The sequence below is a fragment of the Schistocerca gregaria genome, unplaced genomic scaffold (genome assembly GCF_023897955.1).
Source record: "Schistocerca gregaria isolate iqSchGreg1 unplaced genomic scaffold, iqSchGreg1.2 ptg000043l, whole genome shotgun sequence".
Lineage (NCBI taxonomy): Eukaryota > Metazoa > Arthropoda > Insecta > Orthoptera > Acrididae > Schistocerca > Schistocerca gregaria.
Window position 1 is genome coordinate 3,883,299 of NW_026061702.1, and position 10,810 is coordinate 3,894,108.

Sequence of the window (10,810 nt, forward strand, 5' to 3'; positions counted from 1 at the left end):
TAGGACCTTAAGATTCTGCATGAAAGGAGGACTAGCAGCCGAGTTGCACGGGAGAATGTGAAAAGTGTTCATATGTAGTAAAAACCTTAGAAATCCGTCCGTTTTCGTCATTTGTTATCGAATCGACTTGAAGCCAGATCGTCACATTGGCCGCTCTTCTCTCTGAAACGGTTGTACTTGTCGTCTGCAAAGCTATGTCACGTGCTGCGGTATGCGGAGACACTAAAATCACCACAGTAGAACACAGATGAAGCTTCTAAGTTGATGTAATAGCCAGTAAGATGTAGTACAATTCAAGTTTTACGTATTGAATATTGACCTTATTGCTGGCTTTGGTGCCTTGAACATGTGCTAATACCTTAAGATTCTGCATGAAAGGAGGACTAGCAGCCGAGTTGCACGGGAGAATGTGAAAAGTGTTCATATGTAGTAAAAACCTGAGAAATCAGTCCGTTTTCGTCATTTGTTATCGAAACGACTTAAAGCCAGATCGTCACATTGGCCGCTCTACTCTCTGTAACGCTTGTACTTATCGTCTGCAAAGCTATGTCGCGTACTGCGGTATTCGGAGACACTAAAAGCACCATAGTAGAACACAGATGAAGCTTCTAAGATGATGTAATAACCAGTAAGGAGAAGTACAATTCAAGTTTTAGGTATCGGTTATTGACTTTTTAGCTGGCTTTGGTGCCTTGGGCATGAGCTAGGACCTTAAGATTCTGCATGAAAGGAGGACTAGCAGCCGAGTTGCACGGGAGGGTGTGAAAAGTGTTCATATGTAGTAAAAACCTGAGAAATCAGTCCGTTTTCGTCATTTGTTATCGAATCGACTTAAAGCCAGATTGTCACATTGGCCGCTCTTCTCTCTGAAACGGTTGTACTTATCGTCTGCAAAGCTATGTCGCGTGTTGCTGTGGGCGGAAACAGGAAAAGCACCATAATAGAACACAGATGAAGCTTCTAAGTTGATGTAATAGCCTGTAAGAAGTAGTCCAATTCAAGTTTTAGGTATCGATTATTGACTCTTTAGATGGCTATGGTGCCTTGGACATGAGCTAGGACTTTAAGATTCTGCATAAAAGGAGGACTAGCAGCCCAGTTGCACGGGAGAATGTGAAAAGTGTTCATATGTAGTAAAAACCTGAGACATCCGTCCGTTTTCGTCATTTGTTATCGAATTGACTTAATGCCAGATCGTCACATTTTCCGCTCTTCTCTCTGAAACGGTTGTACTTATCGTCTGCAAAGCTATGTCGCGTGCTGCGGTATGCGGAGACACTAAAAGCACCATAGTAGAACACAGATGATGCTTCTAAGTTGATGTAATAGCCAGTAAGAAGTAGTACAATTCAAGTTTTAGGTATCGGTTATTGTCTTTTTACCCTTCTTTGGTGCCTTGGACACGAGCTAGGAACTTAAGATTTTGCATGAAGGAGGACTAGCAGCCGAGTTGCACGGGAGAATGTGAAAAGTGTTCATATGTAGTAAAACCTGAGAAATACGTCCGTTTTCGTCATTTGTTATCGAATCGACTTAAAGCCAGATCGTCTATTGGCCGATCTTCTCTCTGAAATGGTTGTACTTATCGTCTGCAAAGCTATGTCGCGTGTTGCCGTAGGCGGAAACAGGAAAAGCACCATAATAGAACACAGATGAAGCTTCTAAGTTGATGTAATAGCCAGTAAGAAGTAGTCCAATTCAAGTTTTAGGTATCGATTATTGACTTTTTAGCTGGCTTTGGTGCCTTGCACATGAGCTAGGACCTTAAGATTCTGCATGAAAGGAGGACTAGCAGCCGAGTTGCACGGGAGAATGTGAAAAGTGTTCATATGTAGTAAAAACCTGAGAAATCCGTCCGTTTTCGTCATTTGTTATCGCATCGACTTAAAGCCATATCGACACATTGGCCGCTCTTCTCTCTGAAACGGTTGTACTTATCGTCTGCAAAGCTCTGTCGCGTGCTGCGGTATGCTGAGACACTACAAGCACCATAGTAGAACACAGATGAAACTTCTAAGTTGATGTAATAGCCAGTAAGAGGTAGTACAATTCAAGTTATAAGTATTGAATATTGACCTTTTAGCTGGCTTTGGTGCCTTGGACATGAGCTAGGACCTTAAGATTCTGCATGAAAGGAGGACTAGCAGCCGAGTTGCACGGGAGAATGTGAACAGTGTTCATATGTAGTAAAAACCTGATACATCCGTCCGTTTTCGTCATTTGTTATTGAATCGATGTAAAGCCAGATCGTCACATTGGCCGCTCTTCTCTCTGAAACGGTTGTACTTATCGTCTGCAAAGCTATGTCGCGTGTTGCCGTAGGCGGAAACAGGAAAAGCACCATAATAGAACACAGATGAAGCTTCTAAGTTGATGTAATAGCCAGTAAGAAGTAGTCCAATTCAAGTTTTAGGTATCGATTATTGACTTTTTAGCTGGCTTTGGTGCCTTGGACATGAGCTAGGACCTTAAGATTCTGCATGAAAGGAGGACTAGCAGCCGAGTTGCACGGGAGAATGTGAAAAGTGTTCATATGTAGTAAAAACCAGAGAAATCCGTCCGTTTTCGTCATTTGTTATCGAATCGACTTAAAGCCAGATCGTCACATTGGCCGATCTTCTCTCTGAAATGGTTGTACTTATCGTCTGCAAAGCTATGTCGCGTGTTGCCGTAGGCGGAAACAGGAAAAGCACCATAATAGAACACAGATGAAGCTTCTAAGTTGATGTAATAGCCAGTAAGAAGTAGTCCAATTCAAGTTTTAGGTATCGATTATTGACTTTTTAGCTGGCTTTGGTGCCTTGGACATGAGCTAGGACCTTAAGATTCTGCATGAAAGGAGGACTAGCAGCCGAGTTGCACGGGAGAATGTGAAAAGTGTTCATATGTAGTAAAAACCTGAGAAATCCGTCCGTTTTCGTCATTTGTTATCGCATCGACTTAAAGCCATATCGACACATTGGCCGCTCTTCTCTCTGAAACGGTTGTACTTATCGTCTGCAAAGCTCTGTCGCGTGCTGCGGTATGCTGAGACACTACAAGCACCATAGTAGAACACAGATGAAGCTTCTAAGTTGATGTAATAGCCAGTAAGAGGTAGTACAATTCAAGTTATAAGTATTGAATATTGACCTTTTAGCTGGCTTTGGTGCCTTGGACATGAGCTAGGACCTTAAGATTCTGCATGAAAGGAGGACTAGCAGCCGAGTTGCACGGGAGAATGTGAAAAGTGTTCATATGTAGTAAAAACCTGAGACATCCGTCCGTTTTCGTCATTTGTTATTGAATCGATGTAAAGCCAGATCGTCACATTGGCCGCTCTTCTCTCTGAAACGGTTGTACTTATCGTCTGCAAAGCTATGTCGCGTACTGCGGTATTCGGAGACACTAAAAGCACCATAGCAGAACACAGATGATGCTTCTAAGTTGATGTAATATCCAGTAAGAAGTAGTACAATTCAAGTTTTAGGTATCGATTATTGAAATTTTAGCTGTCTTTGGTGCCTTGGACATGAGCTGTTACCTTAAGATTCTGCATGAAAGGAGGACTAGCAGCCGAGTTGCATGGGAGAATGTGAAAAGTGTTCATATGCAGTAAAAACCTGAGAAATCCGTCCGTTTTCGTCATTTGTTATCGAATCGACTTAAAGAGAGATCGTCACATTGGCCGCTCTTCTCTCTGAAACGGTTGTACTTATCGTCTGCAAAGCTATGTCGCGTGCTGCGATATGCTGAGACACTAAAAGCACAATAGTAGAATACAGATCAAGCTTCAAAGTTGATGTAATAGCCAGTAAGAAGTAGTACAATTCAAGTTTTAGGTATTGATTATTGACTTCTTAGCTGGCTTTGGTGCCTTGGACATGAGCTAGGACCTTAAGATTCTGCATGAAAGGAGGACTAGCAGCCGAGTTGCACGGGAGAATGTGAAAAGTGTTCATATGTAGTAAAAACCTTAGAAATCCGTCCGTTTTCGTCATTTGTTATCGAATCGACTTGAAGCCAGATCGTCACATTGGCCGCTCTTCTCTCTGAAACGGTTGTACTTGTCGTCTGCAAAGCTATGTCACGTGCTGCGGTATGCGGAGACACTAAAATCACCACAGTAGAACACAGATGAAGCTTCTAAGTTGATGTAATAGCCAGTAAGATGTAGTACAATTCAAGTTTTACGTATTGAATATTGACCTTATTGCTGGCTTTGGTGCCTTGAACATGTGCTAATACCTTAAGATTCTGCATGAAAGGAGGACTAGCAGCCGAGTTGCACGGGAGAATGTGAAAAGTGTTCATATGTAGTAAAAACCTGAGAAATCAGTCCGTTTTCGTCATTTGTTATCGAAACGACTTAAAGCCAGATCGTCACATTGGCCGCTCTACTCTCTGTAACGCTTGTACTTATCGTCTGCAAAGCTATGTCGCGTACTGCGGTATTCGGAGACACTAAAAGCACCATAGTAGAACACAGATGAAGCTTCTAAGATGATGTAATAACCAGTAAGGAGAAGTACAATTCAAGTTTTAGGTATCGGTTATTGACTTTTTAGCTGGCTTTGGTGCCTTGGGCATGAGCTAGGACCTTAAGATTCTGCATGAAAGGAGGACTAGCAGCCGAGTTGCACGGGAGGGTGTGAAAAGTGTTCATATGTAGTAAAAACCTGAGAAATCAGTCCGTTTTCGTCATTTGTTATCGAATCGACTTAAAGCCAGATTGTCACATTGGCCGCTCTTCTCTCTGAAACGGTTGTACTTATCGTCTGCAAAGCTATGTCGCGTGTTGCTGTGGGCGGAAACAGGAAAAGCACCATAATAGAACACAGATGAAGCTTCTAAGTTGATGTAATAGCCTGTAAGAAGTAGTCCAATTCAAGTTTTAGGTATCGATTATTGACTCTTTAGATGGCTATGGTGCCTTGGACATGAGCTAGGACTTTAAGATTCTGCATAAAAGGAGGACTAGCAGCCCAGTTGCACGGGAGAATGTGAAAAGTGTTCATATGTAGTAAAAACCTGAGACATCCGTCCGTTTTCGTCATTTGTTATCGAATTGACTTAATGCCAGATCGTCACATTTTCCGCTCTTCTCTCTGAAACGGTTGTACTTATCGTCTGCAAAGCTATGTCGCGTGCTGCGGTATGCGGAGACACTAAAAGCACCATAGTAGAACACAGATGATGCTTCTAAGTTGATGTAATAGCCAGTAAGAAGTAGTACAATTCAAGTTTTAGGTATCGGTTATTGTCTTTTTACCCTTCTTTGGTGCCTTGGACACGAGCTAGGAACTTAAGATTTTGCATGAAGGAGGACTAGCAGCCGAGTTGCACGGGAGAATGTGAAAAGTGTTCATATGTAGTAAAACCTGAGAAATACGTCCGTTTTCGTCATTTGTTATCGAATCGACTTAAAGCCAGATCGTCTATTGGCCGATCTTCTCTCTGAAATGGTTGTACTTATCGTCTGCAAAGCTATGTCGCGTGTTGCCGTAGGCGGAAACAGGAAAAGCACCATAATAGAACACAGATGAAGCTTCTAAGTTGATGTAATAGCCAGTAAGAAGTAGTCCAATTCAAGTTTTAGGTATCGATTATTGACTTTTTAGCTGGCTTTGGTGCCTTGCACATGAGCTAGGACCTTAAGATTCTGCATGAAAGGAGGACTAGCAGCCGAGTTGCACGGGAGAATGTGAAAAGTGTTCATATGTAGTAAAAACCTGAGAAATCCGTCCGTTTTCGTCATTTGTTATCGCATCGACTTAAAGCCATATCGACACATTGGCCGCTCTTCTCTCTGAAACGGTTGTACTTATCGTCTGCAAAGCTCTGTCGCGTGCTGCGGTATGCTGAGACACTACAAGCACCATAGTAGAACACAGATGAAACTTCTAAGTTGATGTAATAGCCAGTAAGAGGTAGTACAATTCAAGTTATAAGTATTGAATATTGACCTTTTAGCTGGCTTTGGTGCCTTGGACATGAGCTAGGACCTTAAGATTCTGCATGAAAGGAGGACTAGCAGCCGAGTTGCACGGGAGAATGTGAACAGTGTTCATATGTAGTAAAAACCTGATACATCCGTCCGTTTTCGTCATTTGTTATTGAATCGATGTAAAGCCAGATCGTCACATTGGCCGCTCTTCTCTCTGAAACGGTTGTACTTATCGTCTGCAAAGCTATGTCGCGTGTTGCCGTAGGCGGAAACAGGAAAAGCACCATAATAGAACACAGATGAAGCTTCTAAGTTGATGTAATAGCCAGTAAGAAGTAGTCCAATTCAAGTTTTAGGTATCGATTATTGACTTTTAACTGGCTTTGGTGCCTTGGACATGAGCTAGGACCTTAAGATTCTGCATGAAAGGAGGACTAGCAGCCGAGTTGCACGGGAGAATGTGAAAAGTGTTCATATGTAGTAAAAACCTGAGAAATCCGTCCGTTTTCGTCATTTGTTATCGCATCGACTTAAAGCCATATCGACACATTGGCCGCTCTTCTCTCTGAAACGGTTGTACTTATCGTCTGCAAAGCTCTGTCGCGTGCTGCGGTATGCTGAGACACTACAAGCACCATAGTAGAACACAGATGAAGCTTCTAAGTTGATGTAATAGCCAGTAAGAGGTAGTACAATTCAAGTTATAAGTATTGAATATTGACCTTTTAGCTGGCTTTGGTGCCTTGGACATGAGCTAGGACCTTAAGATTCTGCATGAAAGGAGGACTAGCAGCCGAGTTGCACGGGAGAATGTGAAAAGTGTTCATATGTAGTAAAAACCTGAGACATCCGTCCGTTTTCGTCATTTGTTATTGAATCGATGTAAAGCCAGATCGTCACATTGGCCGCTCTTCTCTCTGAAACGGTTGTACTTATCGTCTGCAAAGCTATGTCGCGTACTGCGGTATTCGGAGACACTAAAAGCACCATAGCAGAACACAGATGATGCTTCTAAGTTGATGTAATATCCAGTAAGAAGTAGTACAATTCAAGTTTTAGGTATCGATTATTGAAATTTTAGCTGTCTTTGGTGCCTTGGACATGAGCTGTTACCTTAAGATTCTGCATGAAAGGAGGACTAGCAGCCGAGTTGCATGGGAGAATGTGAAAAGTGTTCATATGCAGTAAAAACCTGAGAAATCCGTCCGTTTTCGTCATTTGTTATCGAATCGACTTAAAGCCAGATCGTCACATTGGCCGCTCTTCTCTCTGAAACGGTTGTACTTATCGTCTGGAAAGCTATGTCGCGTGCTGCGATATGCTGAGACACTAAAAGCACAATAGTAGAATACAGATCAAGCTTCAAAGTTGATGTAATAGCCAGTAAGAAGTAGTACAATTCAAGTTTTAGGTATTGATTATTGACTTCTTAGCTGGCTTTGGTGCCTTGGACATGAGCTAGGACCTTAAGATTCTGCATGAAAGGAGGACTAGCAGCCGAGTTGCACGGGAGAATGTGAAAAGTGTTCATATGTAGTAAAAACCTTAGAAATCCGTCCGTTTTCGTCATTTGTTATCGAATCGACTTGAAGCCAGATCGTCACATTAACCGCTCTTCTCTCTGAAACGGTTGTACTTGTCGTCTGCAAAGCTATGTCACGTGCTGCGGTATGCGGAGACACTAAAATCACCACAGTAGAACACAGATGAAGCTTCTAAGTTGATGTAATAGCCAGTAAGATGTAGTACAATTCAAGTTTTACGTATTGAATATTGACCTTATTGCTGGCTTTGGTGCCTTGAACATGTGCTAATACCTTAAGATTCTGCATGAAAGGAGGACTAGCAGCCGAGTTGCACGGGAGAATGTGAAAAGTGTTCATATGTAGTAAAAACCTGAGAAATCAGTCCGTTTTCGTCATTTGTTATCGAATCGACTTAAAGCCAGATCGTCTATTGGCCGATCTTCTCTGTGAAATGGTTGTACTTATCGTCTGCAAAGCTATGTCGCGTGTTGCCGTAGGCGGAAACAGGAAAAGCACCATAAAAGAACACAGATGAAGCTTCTAAGTTGATGTAATAGCCAGTAAGAAGTAGTCCAATTCAAGTTTTAGGTATCGATTATTGACTTTTTAGCTGGCTTTGGTGCCTTGGACATGAGCTAGGACCTTAAGATTCTGCATGAAAGGAGGACTAGCAGCCGAGTTGCACGGGAGAATGTGAAAAGTGTTCATATGTAGTAAAAACCTGAGAAATCCGTCCGTTTTCGTCATTTGTTATCGCATCGACTTAAAGCCATATCGACACATTGGCCGCTCTTCTCTCTGAAACGGTTGTACTTATCGTCTGCAAAGCTCTGTCGCGTGCTGCGGTATGCTGAGACACTACAAGCACCATAGTAGAACACAGATGAAACTCCTAAGTTGATGTAATAGCCAGTAAGAGGTAGTACAATTCAAGTTATAAGTATTGAATATTGACCTTTTAGCTGGCTTTGGTGCCTTGGACATGAGCTATGACCTTAAGATTCTGCATGAAAGGAGGACTAGCAGCCGAGTTGCACGGGAGAATGTGAACAGTGTTCATATGTAGTAAAAACCTGATACATCCGTCCGTTTTCGTCATTTGTTATTGAATCGATGTAAAGCCAGATCGTCACATTGGCCGCTCTTCTCTCTGAAACGGTTGTACTTATCGTCTGCAAAGCTATGTCGCGTGCTGCGATATGCTGAGACACTAAAAGCACAATAGTAGAATACAGATCAAGCTTCTAAGTTGATGTAATAGCCAGTAAGAAGTAGTACAATTCAAGTTTTAGGTATTGAATATTGACCTTTTAGCTGGCTTTGGTGCCTTTGACATGAGCTAGGACCTTAAGATTCTGCATGAAAGGAGGACTAGCAGCCGAGTTGCACGGGAGAATGTGAAAAATGTTCATATGTAGTAAAAAAAATGAGACATCCGTCCGTTTTCGTCATTTGTTATCGAATCGACTTAAAGCCAGATCGTCACATTGGCCGCACTTCTCTCTGAAACGGTTCTACTTATCGTCTGCAAAACTATGTCGCGTGCTGCGGTATGCGGAGAAACTAAAAGCACCGTAGTAGAACACAGATGAAGCTTCTAAGTTGATGTAATAGCCAGTTAGAAGTAGTACAATTCAAGTTTTAGGTATTGATTATTGACTTTTTAGCTGGTTTTGGTGCCTTGGACATGAGCTAGGACCTTAATATTCTGCATGAAAGGAGGTCTAGCAGCCGAGTTGCACGGGAGAATGTGAAAAGTGTTCATATGTAGTAAAAACCTTAGAAATCCGTCCGTTTTCGTCATTTGTTATCGAATCGACTTAAAGCCAGATCGTCACATTGGCCGCTCTTCTCTCTGAAACGGTTGTACGTATCGTCTGCAAAGCTATGTCGCGTGCTGCGGTATGCTGAGACACTAAAAGCACCATAGTAGAACACAGATGAAGCTTCTAAGATGATGTAATAACCAGTAGGAAGAAGTACAATTCAAGTTTTAGGTATCGGTTATTAACTTTTTAGCTGGCTTTGGTGCCTTGGACATGTGCTAATACCTTAAGATTCTGCATGAAAGGAGGACTAGCAGCCGAGTTGCACGGGAGAATGTGAAAAGTGTTCATATGTAGTAAAAACCTGAGAAATCAGTCCGCTTTCGTCATTTGTTATCGAATCGACTTAAAGCCAGATCGTCACATTGGCCGCTCTTCTCTCTGAAACGGTTGTACTTATCGTCTGCAAAGCTATGTCGCGTACTGCGGTATTCGGAGACACTAAAAGCACCATAGTAGAACACAGATGAAGCTTCTAAGTTGATGTAATAGCCAGTAAGAAGTAGTCCAATTCAAGTTTTAGGTATCGATTATTGACTTTTTAGATGGCTTTGGTGCCTTGGACATGAGCTAGGACTTTAAGATTCTGCATAAAAGGAGGACTAGCAGCCCAGTTGCACGGGAGAATGTGAAAAGTGTTCATATGTAGTAAAAACCTGAGACATCCGTCCGTTTTCGTCATTTGTTATCGAATTGACTTAAAGCCAGATCGTCACATTTTCCGCTCTTCTCTCTGAAACGGTTGTACTTATCGTCTGCAAAGCTATGTCGCGTGCTGCGGCATGCGGAGACACTAAAAGCACCATAGTAGAACACAGATGATGCTTCTAAGTTGATGTAATAGCCAGTAAGAAGTAGTACAATTCAAGTTTTAGGTATCGGTTATTGACTTTTTACCCTTCTTTGGTGCCTTGGACACGAGCTAGGAACTTAAGATTTTGCATGAAGGAGGACTAGCAGCCGAGTTGCACGGGAGAATGTGAAAAGTGTTCATATGTAGTAAAACCTGAGAAATACGTCCGTTTTCGTCATTTGTTATCGAATCGACTTAAAGCCAGATCGTCACATTGGCCGATCTTCTCTCTGAAATGGTTGTACTTATCGTCTGCAAAGCTATGTCGCGTGTTGCCGTAGTTGGAAACAGGAAAAGCACCATAATAGAACACAGATGAAGCTTCTAAGTTGATGTAATAGACAGTAAGAAGTAGTCCAATTCAAGTTTTAGCTATCGATTATTGACTTTTTAGCTGGCTTTGGTGCCTTGGACATGAGCAAGGACCTTAAGATTCTGCATGAAAGGAGGACTAGCAGCCGAGTTGCACGGGAGAATGTGAAAAGTGTTCATATGTAGTAAAAACCTGACAAATCCGTCCGTTTTCGTCATTTGTTCTCGCATCGACTTAAAGCCATATCGACACATTGGCCGCTCTTCTCTCTGAAACGGTTGTACTTATCGTCTGCAAAGCTCTGTCGCGTGCTGCGGTATGCTGAGACACTACAAGCACCATAGTAGAACACAGATGAAACTTCTA